Genomic DNA, 16997 nt, shown 5'->3' with positions numbered 1-16997 from the left:
CTGGTTAAGTTAGGTTATTTATACTCTAGCATTAGCTTTTGAGCAGTTTTAAATGAGATATGAACATATTTATTGCAAAACATGGGATTTTAATTTAATATTATATAATTAAACTTTTATAGTTTACAAACTTTACATATGCAAATTAGAAGAGGTAGAATGAAAGGTTTTGTATAATATTTTCAAACTTTACATATGCAAATTAGAAAGGGTTGTGTATAATATAATATAATAATTTAATGAAAGGTTATGTATAATATAATAATTTCAATAGTTCTGTAATACAATTTACTCATATTTATCAATGTTTGCTATGATACCAAGAATATTTATGACTCCTCTGGGGTCACAACTGCACTGCTTTAGATCATACAAAAAAAAAAAAAAAAAATTACACACACACACACTTCCAAGTTTTCATGTTTTTTTAAAAGTGGTGGTCATTTGTGATTTTTAAAAATTACAATAAACATGTTTATAAAAAAAAAAAACTTCAGTTCACTGACATTCTGCCAGGATCTTAAATGCATTATAAGGATTAAATATTGAACTGTGGTACAAAAGTCAAATCATATCACTGGATAATTCAGCAGTGTAAGTGTAATAAGGCAATAGTTAAGCAAATCTGACAGATTTGTGAATTAGACCATATTTCCATATTCTACATTTTTCAATAGTATATATATATATAGAAAACATTCTATAGTGTCTCTGATGTGATTCTAGACCATTTTCCATATGACAAACATCATTTCTGCATTGATGTAATATTAATCCTTTCTGGGTTTAGAGCAATAAAAATCAAAACTAATCTGGGTCCGATAATGTTTCTGCATTATGGGGTACTGAGGCAAATGACAAGTCAACAGCCTCTATATAAGTAGATGCGTAAACTTTGACTATGTATAGTTAAAGGATTATAAAACACGAATTCATTTCTTGTCAAGTATAATATAAAATTTTTATATATTATATAAAAGCATGTATTCATAGGTTTTTTTTTTTTTTGTGTGTGTGTGTGTGTAGGAATTGTGCTATCTCTATATAAGAATGGCTACTTCGCCTTCAATTGAAAACCCATTATACATACTTCACATAGTAATCAGCAAGCTTGAAGTTGTTTGGAGCCCCTCACCCAGTGGTGAGCTATGGAAATTTTAACAAAGGGCTTGCATTGTCTGGCAAAAAAAAAAAAAAAAAAACAGGGGGGGGGGGGAAACTAACTTAACCCTTATAATACTTATATTGCGACTTTGTAGAGCTTCTGACAGCTATAATTCCTGTAGGATATCAATCATTAATGCTAAATCTTTTAAAAATTCCAAATTGAGAAGTTGGTTTAAAAAGCCCTTATATTTATAATTCGATGCAAAATGCTTGTATAAAGCTGGGTAATTTCTCCACAAAGCACGAGCCATTCGTAAACTGCAAGCTGCCCATCGTGGTCTAAACACACGGCCGATCTTTAAAATTTCGATAACAAAGCCTTTTGCGATCAAAATTGCAAAATCGTATTTAATTCTCGTTGATTTTTTGGTGATTGATGATAAAAAGCATATAATTTATCTCTTTAATGTTGTTTATCAAATCGTTTAATGCTAAGTGTAAATGATGAGTGCAATGCCAAATCACAACGTTGGAAAATATTTTTTGTAGAAGTTTGATTGCAACACCTGATTTGTTTCCTAACATTGTACTAACTCCATCAGAACAAAATGCAATGAAATGATTTTTTATATATAATTATCAGAAAATCCATATGAATTTAAAGTAGCATGTATACATTCCACAGTGGTATTTTCTAGTTCTACAAGATTATTAAATAAGAAGAACAAGGGGCTCGCAAATTTGAGAAAAATTTAACAAAGGTTTTGCGAGCCCCTTATATCTCACCACTGCCCCTTCCCCTTGATTCAAGTCAACTTGAATATACAATTTCCATTGCAATACCTTTTTTTTATGGGGAGGGGGGGGCTTCTGATATTACAAGAGATGAAAGCATATTATATTTGAATAAAGGTATGCTCTAGTTCTAAATTTATATAATTGTCAAAGGTTTATAAAAGTGAAATGAAAGGAAGAGGAAGCAGGAAATTTGGCTCTCGCTCACAAAAGCTTTAGACTGTAAACATAAACACATTTCAACAGTAAAATTGTACTGTTTGTGGACTAAAGACTTTTTATTATGTTTAATAAAAACATAAAATAATTTTTTAAAAACATAATAAAAAAATAATAAAACATAAACAAGGTTTCCAGATTTTTACTCTAGAGACCAAACTTGGAACTTTTTCAGGCCTCCAATAAGCAGGGTGGCAGTCTCACATTGGGCAATAAAGTTTAGTTCAGGAACTAGTTTATGGTCTCTCTATCGCAATTTCTTCTCTCTCCCATAAGTATTTTCATGGAGACCATGAAAATACTTATGGGAGAAACTTATGAGATGATAGAAATACTTCCATCATCTCATAAGTTCAATTTCAAACTCACAGGAACTCAGTTACGTTTGTGTATTCTGCTGCCTCTGAGAACAATCTTCTTCCACTCCTTTCCAGAAATTAAATCTCAGTTAAGTAAAATATAATAGTCTCACTTTTTTTTTTTTTTTTTTTAATCTTGTATATGGAATTTCTGTTGAAAATAAATCATGAAATTTTAGAAATCTTTGATTCTAGAATTTGTGAATTTTGTAGTTTTCATTTAGAAAATATAAAATATGAGTTTGGGAAATAAAATTTTCTTTCACATTATGCCATGTTCAAAGAGGACAGATTAAAATCCCTATGTTATACACATGCATACCTCATGTTTGATAATTAACAACCCCTAGTAATTTTTTTTCATGGTCAACTCACCTGAGATGTACTTAAAATTGGCTAATGCCACTATAAATATGCTTTCCATTTAAAATATAATTTCAACATTTAACATGCTTTACCTGTGGGGTTCAAGTTTAATATATTAAATTTCTTTTATAAAATCATTTGTACAAAGGTTATGATGTGAAAAAGGTTTTATAAAGATAAGTTTATGCCCATAAAAAGTTATACAATGTGATATATATATATAGTATTTGTAAATAATTTTTTCTATATTTAACAAAGATGTTTTGTTATATAATTTCTCTATTCATTGTCATTCATCTTCAAACAACTGTGGTCACATTTCTTTATAGTTGTTACAAAGAAATGCTGTTAACTTCTGTAATAATAAACCAAAGAAATTTTGTTCTCTTTCATGTGTTTCTGTATATTCAATTACAAAGAAATCAGATAAACCCAGCTTTCATAAGAACTTTATTTAGTCAAATATATTCCATTTACAACAATTATTGCTGTTAATTCATTAGCTCCAATTGTTATTTTATTTTATTTTTAATATAGCACAGTTAACTTACTCTATAGCAAATGTAGGAACACTTCATTATAGTGAACAGTTTTGCTATGCTGAACTTCTCTAGATTATCAGAAAACTGGATGGTTACTTTTTCATTAAGGTCATTCCATGAAATCAAATTAAATTGAAGCTGCATAAATTTTGTATGTTGATGAAAGTGAGTTATTTGCTTACTTTTCTTCAGGTGAAAGATTTATTCTTTTTTTAAAAGAATAAATATTTTCCTGGCTTCCTATTAATTATGGCAGGCTATTTTTATTTGTTTGGCAGATCCATACAGAATTTTTACAATTTCAGAGGATTTAAAATTAATCACAGCTTATGTAGATGCTATAGATTTTCTTGTTGCGACCCCAATACTTTGATGCAAGCAGTCTGTCCATCGCTTTCTTGGTCTACTAACCGGTCCTTTTGTATTTGGTTTCCAGTCTCTTGCTAGTCTATCCTTTTTGGGTCCAGTAATTGACATTCTTCGTAAATCTTTTAATTTTTTACTATATGAAACTTAGTTAACTATTTTTCTTGATGTTTCATTTCACATGTATTTATCTTTTGTATTTTTGATGTTTCTATTCATTTCACATGCATACGTCAACATTGGTCAGATCTTTATTTTCCCATATCCTTGACATTCTGATATTTTATTGGCCTTCACAGGTTGTTCTTTTACTTCATCCTGTGATATATTTTCACTGTTATTCCTAGGTATTTAAAATTCATTACTTGTTCCAGTATTTTTCCATTTAGTTCTAAATTTACATCTGATCATTTCTTTTTATTTTATTTCTCTGTTGATGTTAATATTTGCATGTTAAAACTGCTGCATATCTGTTGGAGTTTGAATAACTGATTTTGGAGATCATCTCCATTTTCTGCCATTTTCATGACAGAACACATATGATCCATATCTTGGATCACTTCAATGATTTGCCATGGTATCTTTTTTAATGTTATAGATAATTTATTCAATTCAAAAATTTAATGCTCAAGGTGTATAACTTTTTTTTACTCCTTATTCATATATTCAGAAAAATGTAAATTTTTTGCAAGAGGTGGCCATCCATTTTAGGTGTTCCAGGTGCTCTTTTTCTGCAGTGTACTGGACCTTATGTTGAATCCACAAGTGATTTTTTTTTTTTTTAATTTCATTCACACATGTAGCGTATGTTGTCAAAAATGAGTGCCACACCACACAGTCTGAACAGTCATCACAAGAGGCTGATGCTAATCATTATTCAAACAATACCTATTATACCTCTCCTTAAAAACTCATTCACTGATAAAGCACTCAAATTGCCTCTGGCTACCAATTACATTTGACTCAATTGCCAAGAAAAAGTATGGAAAAGTTGGTGAAAAGTAAAATACAACAGAGGGTGGATTAGGGATGCAATACTCCATAGTGGGCAGCATGGCTTTGTCAAGGGTAGGTCCTATTTTAGTAACTTATTCACATATTTTATAATAAAGTAACAACAGAATTGGATAAAAGTAATGGCTACACCATGATACTGCTCGACTTTGCCAAGGCATTTGACAGAATACCACATGGAAAACTATTACAAAAGCTGGAGCAAATGGGAATGGATATGAGGCTAGCAGCTGACAGACAGACACCAGAGAGTAGTATATAATGGAGAGTGGTATCTAGGAGAATGATGGTGACTAATGGAGTTCCTCAGGGTTCGGTACTAGGGCCACTACTCTTTAATTGTATATCAGTGACATAAGGAAAAATTTAAGAGGGGATATTCAGTTGTTTGCTGATGAACCAAAATTGGTGATGTAGATATCCTGAAGGATGATTTAAATAAATTGGCATTGTGGGCAAAGGATGATTGTCAATTTAATGTTGTAAAATATAAGTTTATGCACTTCAGGTTGAAAAGGTTGCATATTGGTATTGGGTTGCAGGAAATTGACGAGGCTAGGGGATAATGGTGGACAAAGAGTTAAAGTTCAGAGGACATATTACAAAAGTTGGTAAAATAGTTCAAAGGATTACTTGGATGTTGAACAACACACTAACAAGTAAAAATAAGGAAGTTATTATCTCTCTTTATAAGGCTATGATTTGGCCACATCTTGACTACTGTGCACAGATTTATTCACCCGAGCTTCTTGGGGACTAGGACGTTAGTAGAGAGGATTCAAAGATGATGACAAGTCTGGGGAATACTTCCTAATGAGGATAGGTTGAAGGTTTGTGAATAGGTGGAAAAGAGGTGACATGATAGAAATTTTTAAGATATTAAAGGGGATTTTATAAAATTAATGCAAGAGAAAATTTTTCAATATATGACAAACAGTCAGAACTAGGAGCCATCCATAGAAGCTGTGGTATGGTTAGTAGGGGGGTGAGGGTGGACCAGATGTTTTGCAGGGAGAATGGTGAGTGAGTGGAATGCCAGAAACGGTTGTGAGTTCCCTGATGGTGAATGGATTCAAGGAGAGGTACGATAGGATTTAGTGTGTGTAATGGTTAATTTGGCTCTCCCACACTGCAGCTCCAGACTCCACTGCACTAAAATAATAATAAATCAGCTTGATTAAAGTTTCTTTTATGAAACAAAAACTGCCTCAGGGTGTGCAAAAAATTAAAAATAGCTTTGAAATCAAAAAAAAAAAAAAAGTTGAAATCTTTATATGACTTTCTCTTGATAGGGAGCTATAAAGAAAAATTAGTCCCATTCTGTTATTTTCATTCCTTTAACCTGGACAGTCATTTGAAAATTAAGAAAACCATCTTTTTGTTGCATATTTAGTACATTCTATCAGGACTTTTTAAGGATCAGTGGCAATAAAAAATAAAAGTGTCGAGTGATTTAATCTGCAATTTAATTTCTTTATTATTATTATTTGTGACACCTCCAAGGAGTCCGAAGACTCGTCGTGGGAGGACACCTACTATATTTACACTACACTGAACTCTACTACCAATCATCTCCATTAACTGTCTACCATCATTTTTTACAGTTCATTTTTTTCATCCTTTTCTTGGTTTTAAACTTAGATGTAGTATGACTAAACAATTGTATCCAGTTCTCCAGAAATACAGGTTAAACCTACTAGCCACACACACACACAAAAAAAAAAAAAAACTCTCCCAAGGTCTACTTAAAACTAAATGTTATAAGGATAAAACAAAGTTATGCATTCTTTTTCACTACACATACAGAAATATGCCTTTTTTTAATGTTTGTTTAAAATGTATGCCACAAACACAGCTCATTGCACATCCATAAAAAATAATTTAATAGGAAGACAAGTAATAAAAATCAACAAAACAACAAGAAAGTAGGTAGCACTCACTGTTGAGCCAGGCTCCATTTTCACAATGTGCTCAGTCACATGATTGAGCCTTTGACTTGTCTTTGCAAGATCATTGAATTTTATTAAATAACAACATTAAAAAGCCTTTTCATTATGTAAAATGTCCAAGTATTTAATTATTTAATTACACTAAGCATTCAAGCCATGAGCTGTGTAATTAAGCTTAGGACAATACTATATCACAATTGCTCAACTACTTAAAGGTGTTGGAACAATAATATGTATAGATGTACTACAGTATTAATTTAATTGTACCAATTTTAATTTTTGTGTTTATAATTACCGGTTTCTTTTGTTATTAAAATTATATCGTGAGGAAAGCACAATTTTTGGCTTTAAATAACAGATGGTCTATTACATCATGTGTATTGTATATATGTGTAAAGTTAATATTTAACTAACTGAATACACCAATTTCATTATAAAAATTATAGGAAATGATATTTCATTTAAATACATTCATAATATAAAAAACTTGTTTTTCTTGAAGTGTGCGAGATTTGCTGTTTTCTAGTAAAGTGCCATAACAATAACATGTAATTATTATTCTTTTTAAGAGACCTCCAGGGAGTCGGACTCATGGGAGGAGGTCACATACTAAGTACACCAGCTGTCATACATGTTCTTGAATTCATTCACACTGATTGCACACACAACATCCATTGGCAATCCATTCCAATCATGTACCACCACTATGAGAAAAATCTAGCTCACATCCTTCTTGAAATTATTCTCAGCTTCCAAGGATGGAAGCTGAGAATAATTTCCATTCAGTTGAATGGAAAATAAAACATTCCATTCAACTGAAATCCTATATGGCCGTTAAAGAAATTTGTAAATCTCAATCATATTTGCTGGTATCTGCAGTCTACAAATTCTCAATCTGTCATCATAATCAGTATCCCACAATCCTGATATAATTTTTTACACTCTCTCTCTCTCCACTGTATCAGAATCACAATGGAGACCAGACCTGAGCACAACAGTCCTAATCTTGATTCATCATATTCTATCCTCCTTTCCCCTAAAAATATTGTCTTTCTCCTTTTTTCGCAAAGAATTTACAGTCCCTCCTTGAAAACTTGGTTTTTAATTCCCATACCTTTGTTTTTTCTGCAATTCTAGTTCCCACATTTTTCTTTTTCTGCTCCATTCTTCCTTTCTATCATATTTCTGCAGTGTTATATGTTTATTGTTATACGCCTGATGCTTCTCCAAAAAACCAGTATCTCACAAAGGTATGTCGAAAATTATTCCTTCCATATATTTTTCATTTATCTGTGTCTCTAAAATATCAATAATGCTTTAAATAAATTGAGTAAAAAGCCAACAACATTATACATGGGATACTCCCACAGAAAAACAGGTAAAATAGTCATAAAAATTAATATCCAATCAATGTTTGGATAATTAAAGCATATGATTACTCTTTTTGCATCCATTCCCTGCAAATAATTTCCAATATTATTTATATAAAAATTAAACAGTAGTACAATCAACAAGCCTTGCAGCACACTGCTGGTTACCTGCTTTCTCATAGATTTTGCTCCTTCTTATACTAGTTTTTGGTATCAGCCATCCTTGTATCCATATCACAAGTTTCACATACTGTTGGCATTTGTAAAATGCCTTTGCAAAAGCCAACAGTATCATCATATAGCCATTTTCTTTATACAAAAAGTTGGTAAATTACTAAGACATTTACACCCCCTTTACAAAGCAAAGCTGCTCCCCACCCTCATAAGGTATCATATGCATATCTAGCTATCCATGAATTCTAATTTTTCTACAACCTTCACCCACCACTCCTGAGACACTGATTGATCTATAGCTAATGTAGTATATAATCCTCCTTTATGCAAAGAAACTATTTTGCCCTCCTTCCACTCTCTTGGAACTTTACCAGAGCTGGGTCCTATGCTAAACAGTCAATCCTCTGCACATTCTCGTAATACATGAGCTGATCTTCCATTTAATCCAATGGGTGTGTTTGTACCAAGATTCTGCAATATTCTAAGTACTTCCAGTTATGTAGATATTGTATTGTTAAACTTAATTTTTGTGCATACATATTATTTACTAATTTCTCTTTGACTATATATGTAGTATTGTAACCTTTGCTGTAATTTTATTTATATGTATATACTGCTTTGCTTGGTTCAGTTTTTGTACATGCATATTGTTTACTGTTTGTCTTTGACTATTTATGTATTGTAACTTTTGACCTTGAGTACTGCCTGTAACCTTTGCTATGGTGCAGTATGACCTTTGCTGTTTTTGCACCAATAAACCACAAACCAACCAACTTCCAACTCATCCTTTATTCTCAATCGGTTCCTGTCAATTAAAGATACCAAGAAATTATATACTTGGTTTAATCCTTCATCCAAGTGTAAGCAAACAAAGTTTGTGCCTGAAGTATTTTCAGGACTGGGGGCAACTCATATAAAGATAAAGATGACTGATGACTTCACATCACTTGCCTTAGTATTGGTTCCTATCACAATAACATTTGTATTATAGACCCTTACAAAGTAGTAACTCAGTAATTCAACTATTTTGTCTGCCATCAGCACTCAAATTCATCCACAGCTATTCTTCTTTTTTTTTTTTTATTCCAACATAGCAAAAGAACTCTTTAGGATTTATCTTGGCTTGAAAAAACACATTTCATTATGTGTTTTTTAATAAGTTTCGCATATTTCGTATAAGTAAATATGAGAAATGTGTTTTGTGTCATTTCTTCCATGGTTTAGAAGTTTTCTATAAATATCCTTAATAGACACCCATATTTAAATTAGATAAGGGCACTACCAGTATCGCTGACTCCTTATTGTGCGATCCAAACTAATATCTTCTCATAATCTGACTTTGCCTTCCATACCATGCTGGTGATGTTTCTTGCCTGATCCTTGTGCTGTTAGCATGCTTGCTGGTTCCCATTCTCCTGATGTTCACAGATTTTCTTTTTTTTTTGGAGGTTCCTGCTTAATGATAACACCTATCCAACTTTGACCTGATTACTTGACTATATATATATAGTCTGATACTGCTTCTTTCATATATCCACTGACTATCTCCTATACACAGCTGTATAGGAAATAGTCAGATATGCCAGTTCCATATATGTCCCTTAATAACTGAAAGTTCCACATTTTACAACATCCTAAGTCAAGAATTGTTGATTACTCTTCCCAAATTATTATTATTATTTCGTCCATCGTGGAGTCAGCAGACTCATTGTGGGAGGTTCATTCAACTGACAACATGTGTATTGTACTGACTCTTAAAATCTTTAACACTCCCTGCATTAACAACATATTCTGGTAATGCATTCCATTCACTCACAATTCTCCATGCAAAACAATTACTCCTCACACCCTTCTTCATCACACTGTTACTTAACTTCCAGAGATGGCCTCTGGTTCTTCCCCTCTCGCCTTCTACCCTTTTTATAATCCCCGCTGGATTAATCCAATAAAATTCTCTCACTAACTTAAGCATCTCTATCATGTCACCTTTTTCTCCTATCCACTAAACTCTGCACACATTCTATAGTCCTGATATTGTCTTAGTCACTCTTCTCTAGATCCTCTAAAATGTTTCCACATCACAATGAAAACCACATGACCAAATCTGAGTCCAAGTATGGTCTGATCAGTGCTTTATACAGTGGCACAACTTTATCCCTACATGTCAGTGTGTTTCCTATCATAGTGGCACTACGATGTTCAGTCTTTGCAACACTTGCAATATGTCATATAAACTTCAGTCTACTGTCAACCATCAATCCCATCCACTTCCTGCAGTACAGCATCATCAATATACTATACTGTTCAAAACAATTAGAGGATATTTTGATTTTCTTGTAAATGATAAAGTTATAAAAATAATTTACAAATGTAACACAATTTGTAATAAATATCGATTATTTAAACAATATCTCATCAATTACACCCTATCCATAAGTAAGAAATATTTATTCATGTATAAAGTATCCAATAGTTATAATTATTTGTAGAAATTTATAATTATCCTACAGAAACTAAAATATTCCCTAATTGTTTTGAGCAGTGTACATAGCCTTATATTTCCTTCTATTCTCCTGTGGAATATCTGGTATAATTAGATATTCCTGTGAGTTCAGTTTTGCTTAGCATAGGAAGTTCACATACTGCTATGTTGAAAAAGTAAAATTCTCACAATTAGCTCATAGAATTTTTTACATTTATGTAAAAATATAAATAAATAAAAATAAAATTTAAAAATCTTTTAATATTCTGAATGCACACACTTTGAGATAATTATACTAGCAGAATGTTATGAATATAAATTGTAAATTTATTATTCATGACTTGCATAAAGTTGCAAAATTTAAACAGAACTGAGTGCCTGACAGCTGAGGGTCAAAATACTTAAGACTTTGCCAATGAGTCCAGTATTTTATCTGTTACTTGTGCATTTTTCTAATCAGTTTGCCACTATGTTCATGTGAAACAGGCTAATTCATTTTTAGCTGAAAAAAGCTCTTATAAAGATGTGAAATTAGAAGACATATGAAAAGCATTCATGCCTTAAAAAAAAAAAAAAGTCAATGCCTTCAAAGAAACATGATGTACAGTTGATGACAGCATACTTAGGAAAAATCTGCAGTATCATGGAGATACAAAATTTTAAACTTCAGTGTTTGAGGGTTTAGAGTCCCATAGGTAGAAGTCCAAGGGTGTTAAATCAAGAGAAGGTGGGGGGAGGACTCAACTTCACCTCTTCGTCCTATCCATTGTCCCTGCAAACTCTCATCGAGGTAAGCTTTCGTGTCTCAGTGGCAGTGCACCATCTTGTTGGAAGAGAAATTGATCATTCCGATAAAGTGTATGAATGGCAGGTAAAATGGATGTGCACAGTATGTCTAGGTACACTTAACCAGTAAAAGTACCTTCATCTAGGGGTTTAATGGTCCTATTAAACCCCTAGATGACAATTCACACCAGACATTGAGCCCTGGTAAATTTACTGCCTTGTCCACATGAACGCTCGGATTTTCTGGAGCCCAGTAAACACAACTATGCTGATTCACTGTTCCATTAAGGTTAAATTGTGCTTCATCAGACCAAACCATCTTCCTCACAAACTCCTCATCCTCCATGTGTTGAAACCACTCACAATAATGAATTCTTCAATCAGGATCGTCTTCATTCATTGCATGTAATAATCTTGGAATGTAAACTTTCCATTTAGCTGCTTTAAGAATGTGCCATATGCTTGCACTGCTAACCCCTGTCTCATGTGCATATTGTGTGGTAGACTTCTGTGGTGAGCGTGTAAACTGTTTCAACACCCTAGCCGAGGAAGTAGGACTTGGTGCTGTGTGAGGCCTCCCGGATCTTTCTTCCCTTGTGCACATCACACAGAGTACCATGGGTCTCAAACCTATCATGAATATGTGCAATTGTCAGGTGTGTTGGAGGTTGTGTTGCAAATTCATGCCTCCGTTGTCGTTGAACTTCACCAACATTCTCAAATTTGAAATACCACTTTAAAATGGTCTTGCATTTCTCAAACGACAATCGTACCTTGGCCATTTTGTTCGCCTGTCCTACCAGTCACATGTTGATGCTAGTATTCATGTGAGTAACGATATCTTTTGAGAGAATGAAAAACTAGAGCAAGTGGCATGTGAACAGTGAAATTGCAGATTAAATTATGTTTCAGCAGACAACAATTTTTTTATGAACGTAATGATAAAGAAAGCAGAATTAATTGTGTGTATGGCATCAGCCTTTCTGCTTTTGTTAACACATCCTGTCATTCTGTTATGTTTTTATTATTATAACACTAAAGCTCCATGGAATCAAAAGCCTCGTCATGGGAGTTAAATACAAAATTTAACAAACCGTGCTTTAAACTCTCTCTCTCTTGCTTGTTTACTCCTTATATCCAAAGCATCAGTTATCTTGCTCATTCTACCTACTGGAAAACAGACCTTGTACCTCTCTCATTACCCACACCTCTAATAATGGAATCTCCACACACTGCTATACTCAAGTCATTTGTCACCTCTTTTTCTCTATGTTCCTTCATTATATCCTCTTGCACTCTTTCATTCCTTTCCACCATATGCCTAATATCACTTTACATATGCCTGGTTTCATTTCTGATTCAGTACAACTCATTCTTCAAATCTTGTATTCTGGCAATTTCTCCTCTGTTGCTGCTGCAGTCTTGCTCCCTCTTCCGCCATTCCTTTCTTTCCTTCTGTTTCCTCATTCCTGTTCTCTTTCACTTCCATAATCTCATTTAATTTTGTTTCTTCATTCATATATTCTTTCACTCTCACAGTCTTGCTCACTTTCATTCTGTTCACAAAGTCTTTTGCACCCACATTTATGCTAGATTCATTCCATCAGTCTGATTTTAATGGAATCTCCACACACTGCTATACTCAAGTCATTTGTCACCTCTTTTTCTCTATGTTCCTTCTTTTCCAATTAATTTATTCAAAATTGTATAATTCGTCTTTAGTGATTAAGTTAAAATAAAGAATGCCTATTATATTTTACTGATTTGTGAACCTTTGTATGATTCTCCCCACACACCCAAATGGATATCATTTTTGAAATCAATATAACTAACATAAACAAGCGATTCAAATGCAAAATCAGTTTCACAAGCTTTGCATGTCTTTAAAACCATTTGTTTGGAAATATATATTATTTCAAACATTGTCAAGGAAGAAACTCCCTTCTTTAGTATCTTCTGTGTGGCAGCATTTATTGTAGTTATACAATTTATTGTATAACTACAATAAATGTACATTTATTATAGTTATACAATTTACATTTCATAACAAATGCACTGAAAGGTTTTTTTATATATATTTTTATAAAATCAAAATAAATGTGACATTTTAAACATCTAAAGAAATCTTACTAAATTTGTTTTGAAATGGACATATTGACATTAAAATGATAAACTGATCCTGCAAAATAAATCATGACCACAGTAAATATCCTGCAGCACCACATACTGGAGTTGTTTGCTACAGTGGACACCTGGGAACCAGAGATTGTTATAGTGCAAAGTGGTCGACAATACTGAATTTAAGAGAGGGGTACCAATTCTCCAAACCTGCAACATTCCCATGAAACAATCGAAATGGTGGTGAAGGCTGGAAATTACAGGAAATAAAACAAAGGAAACTGCAGGAAATCTCACACTGATGACAGAGGAAAAAGAAAAAATAATAATAATAAAATAAAATAACAAGTATAAATGGAAAGAATAATGGGAGACACATAACAAAGACTAAAAGAGTATGAAATTCAAAAAAGTAAAAATCCACAATTAACATTTATATTTCAAAATGTTACTTTAGCTTAAACTAATGTCACTTACCTGTCTTCATACCTAAATTCATACCAATTAAATGTGTGCAATTGGCATTAAAATCGAAATAACCTGAAAACTTCAGTAGTTAGTCAACATAATTAGTCAGCTCCAATTATAAAGAGAAGAAACACAAGTAATGAACATTAGTTCAATGAACATTTTGCATTAAACATCACTTTTTCAAGAATTTGTAACTGATGAAGTAGTAATGTAACTAGATACTCAAAATATATGCTTTGAATATTTAATAAACCTGTACAATGTGTTATTCTTAAAATTTTCAATTGAGCACCATCATTTTGCAATTTTTACATGTTGTGGCAAATTTCATTTCTTATTTGGTACACCTGTGGCTCCAATTTAAAAACAGGTTGCCCACCTTGAGTATAGACAGTGAGAGAAAATGATAGTATGTTAGGGATGGTCCAGTAAATGCAAGACTGAATAAGTTGAGACCAAGGGAAAATTATGGAAATATGATTGGCAATTTAGTTTAAAGATTCAACTTTTAACTTCTTATTTGAATGAATATGTTTCAAGAGTTTCCTCAACACACATCATCTTGGTAGCTAGCTGTCATGTGTATATACTAATGCCAAAAGCATCACAAAGATGTAGATATAGTGAAACCAAAAATTATTAACATTAATGAGACCAGGTTAATAGAGAAGGATACTGTTGTAGGAAAGAAAAGAATGAGTTGTTTATTCAGAGAGGGCAGACTTGATAAGATAGAGTGGAGTACTGCTAACCACTGTAGAGTAATTAAATCCACCCAACTAAAAATTTCCAAAGGTGAAAGTATGAATAATATAATACATGAAATGAGTGAGACTTTTACATGAATCTCATCAATGAAGGGTTCTAAACCTCTAGAGAGTACTGTGAACAGGTTAGGGTTTTTTTGTTTTTGTAAATTTTTATTTCTTGTTTTCTGCAATTCAGAAATTCTACTCTAGATCTAGACCAAACATGGAACTTATTGGAGACACATCAGGCCTCCATTAAGCTGGACAATGGTCTCACACTGGTTGATGAAATTCATCTCCCACCAGCTAGTGGTTGAAGAGAAGGTACATTAACGACTTGGGCAACCAAGCAGGCAAAATGCCATCAAAATAGGTTAGGTGTGAGACAGAGGTTAATAAGAGAAAATGCACAATTAAGCTTATGCTCAACTGTGAACTGCATGGGTGATCTTAACTATGGGAATACAAACTGAAGGGCAGAGAAAGCATGCAAGACAAGGGAAAATGAATTTATAGAATGACTCGGGTATAACTATCTTAAATAGCATATGATGGAAGGGACTTGCAGTACAAGGGCATTGGATCCAATAATAATATTCAATATGTCCATAAATGAGGCACCGTTATGCCTACAATCACATAAATTTGGGAGATAATTTATGTAAGACTACATATTAAATTATTATAATAAACTGCACTGCCTCACTAGAATGAGAAACTGCATGGTCAAGATGTGCCTTCAAGCTTTCCATTTATATCATACTGCAACCCCTGAGTTAGCAGAATTAATTATATGGGATTTAAATGGATGAATAGCACTTTAAGTAAAAAGTGCTTAAATGAGCATGCTGTGGATCTGATACCATGAGAAGAATGATGACAAGGTTCAAAAAAACATTATTAGGTTTGATTCCCATTTTGAGGAACACATATATATAAGGCCTTTTCAGATGAAGATTAGGCTAGTCAGTCTCATACAGAGGTGGCAGGTATTTTTTATCCCAGAAAGTTTCTGGGATAAAAATGCCTGCCACAGTTTCTGATCCTAGACAAAACAAACCGAAATATAAACCTCTGTGCACAGACAAGACTAACCACCCATGCTATCATACCATTAAATACATTTGTATTTAATGGTATTAATTTACTTAGCTGTGACAAATCACTGAGCTTAACACAAAGGGAAGATGAGATGAAATCAGTTTACACTGATTTGAAAAACAAAAGTTGTTGCTTCCCAAAAAAAATAAAAAATTCTGTACTCTGCTAGCTCATTCAATTTTTTTGTTTGAAATCAATAGTTTATGCATTAAATGTAATTATCTGAAGTTCAGACCAGGCTTATGTTGTAAAATTATATTCCAAACGGTGCTTAAATGATCTAAAGGCTTGAAAAACATCAGGATAGGTTGGGTTCAGATTTCAGCTCATGAAAGTCTCTATTAGAGGGCTAAACATTAAGAATAAATCACTGAACTTTGAAGAATGCAACTTTTCTGAAAAACTGTGCTGTTAATGATTAAAGACTGTAAAAATGTTTGCAGTCTTTAAAATTGTATGCACAATTTTCAATTAATACTTTCACAGTATTGATAAGCAATAATTCAAATTGCAAATCAGGATTGATGATACATCATGAAAATTATGGAAACAACTACTGTGTTAAAGTAAAACTTAAGTTTAATATAAACCAGTGGTGGCCCGTGAAGTTTTAAGTGGAGTTGCTGCCTATGCAAAATAATTTTTAAAAAATTATTTTTTTCCTAATCAGTAACCAATTTATTAATAAATAAATGTCATACTTTATGAGTTTGAACCTGCATTCCCCAGTGACGTCAGAAATAACCATGTGAACTCTGGATTTGCTGACATAGAGACCTACCTAAAAGATCTAATAAGTAACAACAAGTTAGCGTATGAAATGGTAACCAGGTCCAGTGAGTCATGTTCCCAACGGGCTAGGAATTATGCGAACAGGCTAAGAAAATATAAGGACTTGAACCATGGCAACCTCGTCTTACTATAGCGAGGCTCTGTTAACAAGAAGAGAGGTAAATTTGGAAGGAGTGCTACTGGGCCATTCGTGATTCAAGAGAAGTTATCCCTGGTGACGTTTAAAATAAAGGAAAC

Source organism: Typopeltis vanoorti, chromosome 4 (genome assembly GCF_054136105.1).
Source record: "Typopeltis vanoorti isolate ZY-2024b chromosome 4, IOZ_Tvanoo_1.0, whole genome shotgun sequence".
NCBI lineage: Eukaryota > Metazoa > Arthropoda > Arachnida > Uropygi > Thelyphonidae > Typopeltis > Typopeltis vanoorti.
Note: the sequence above shows the minus strand (reverse complement) of the source record.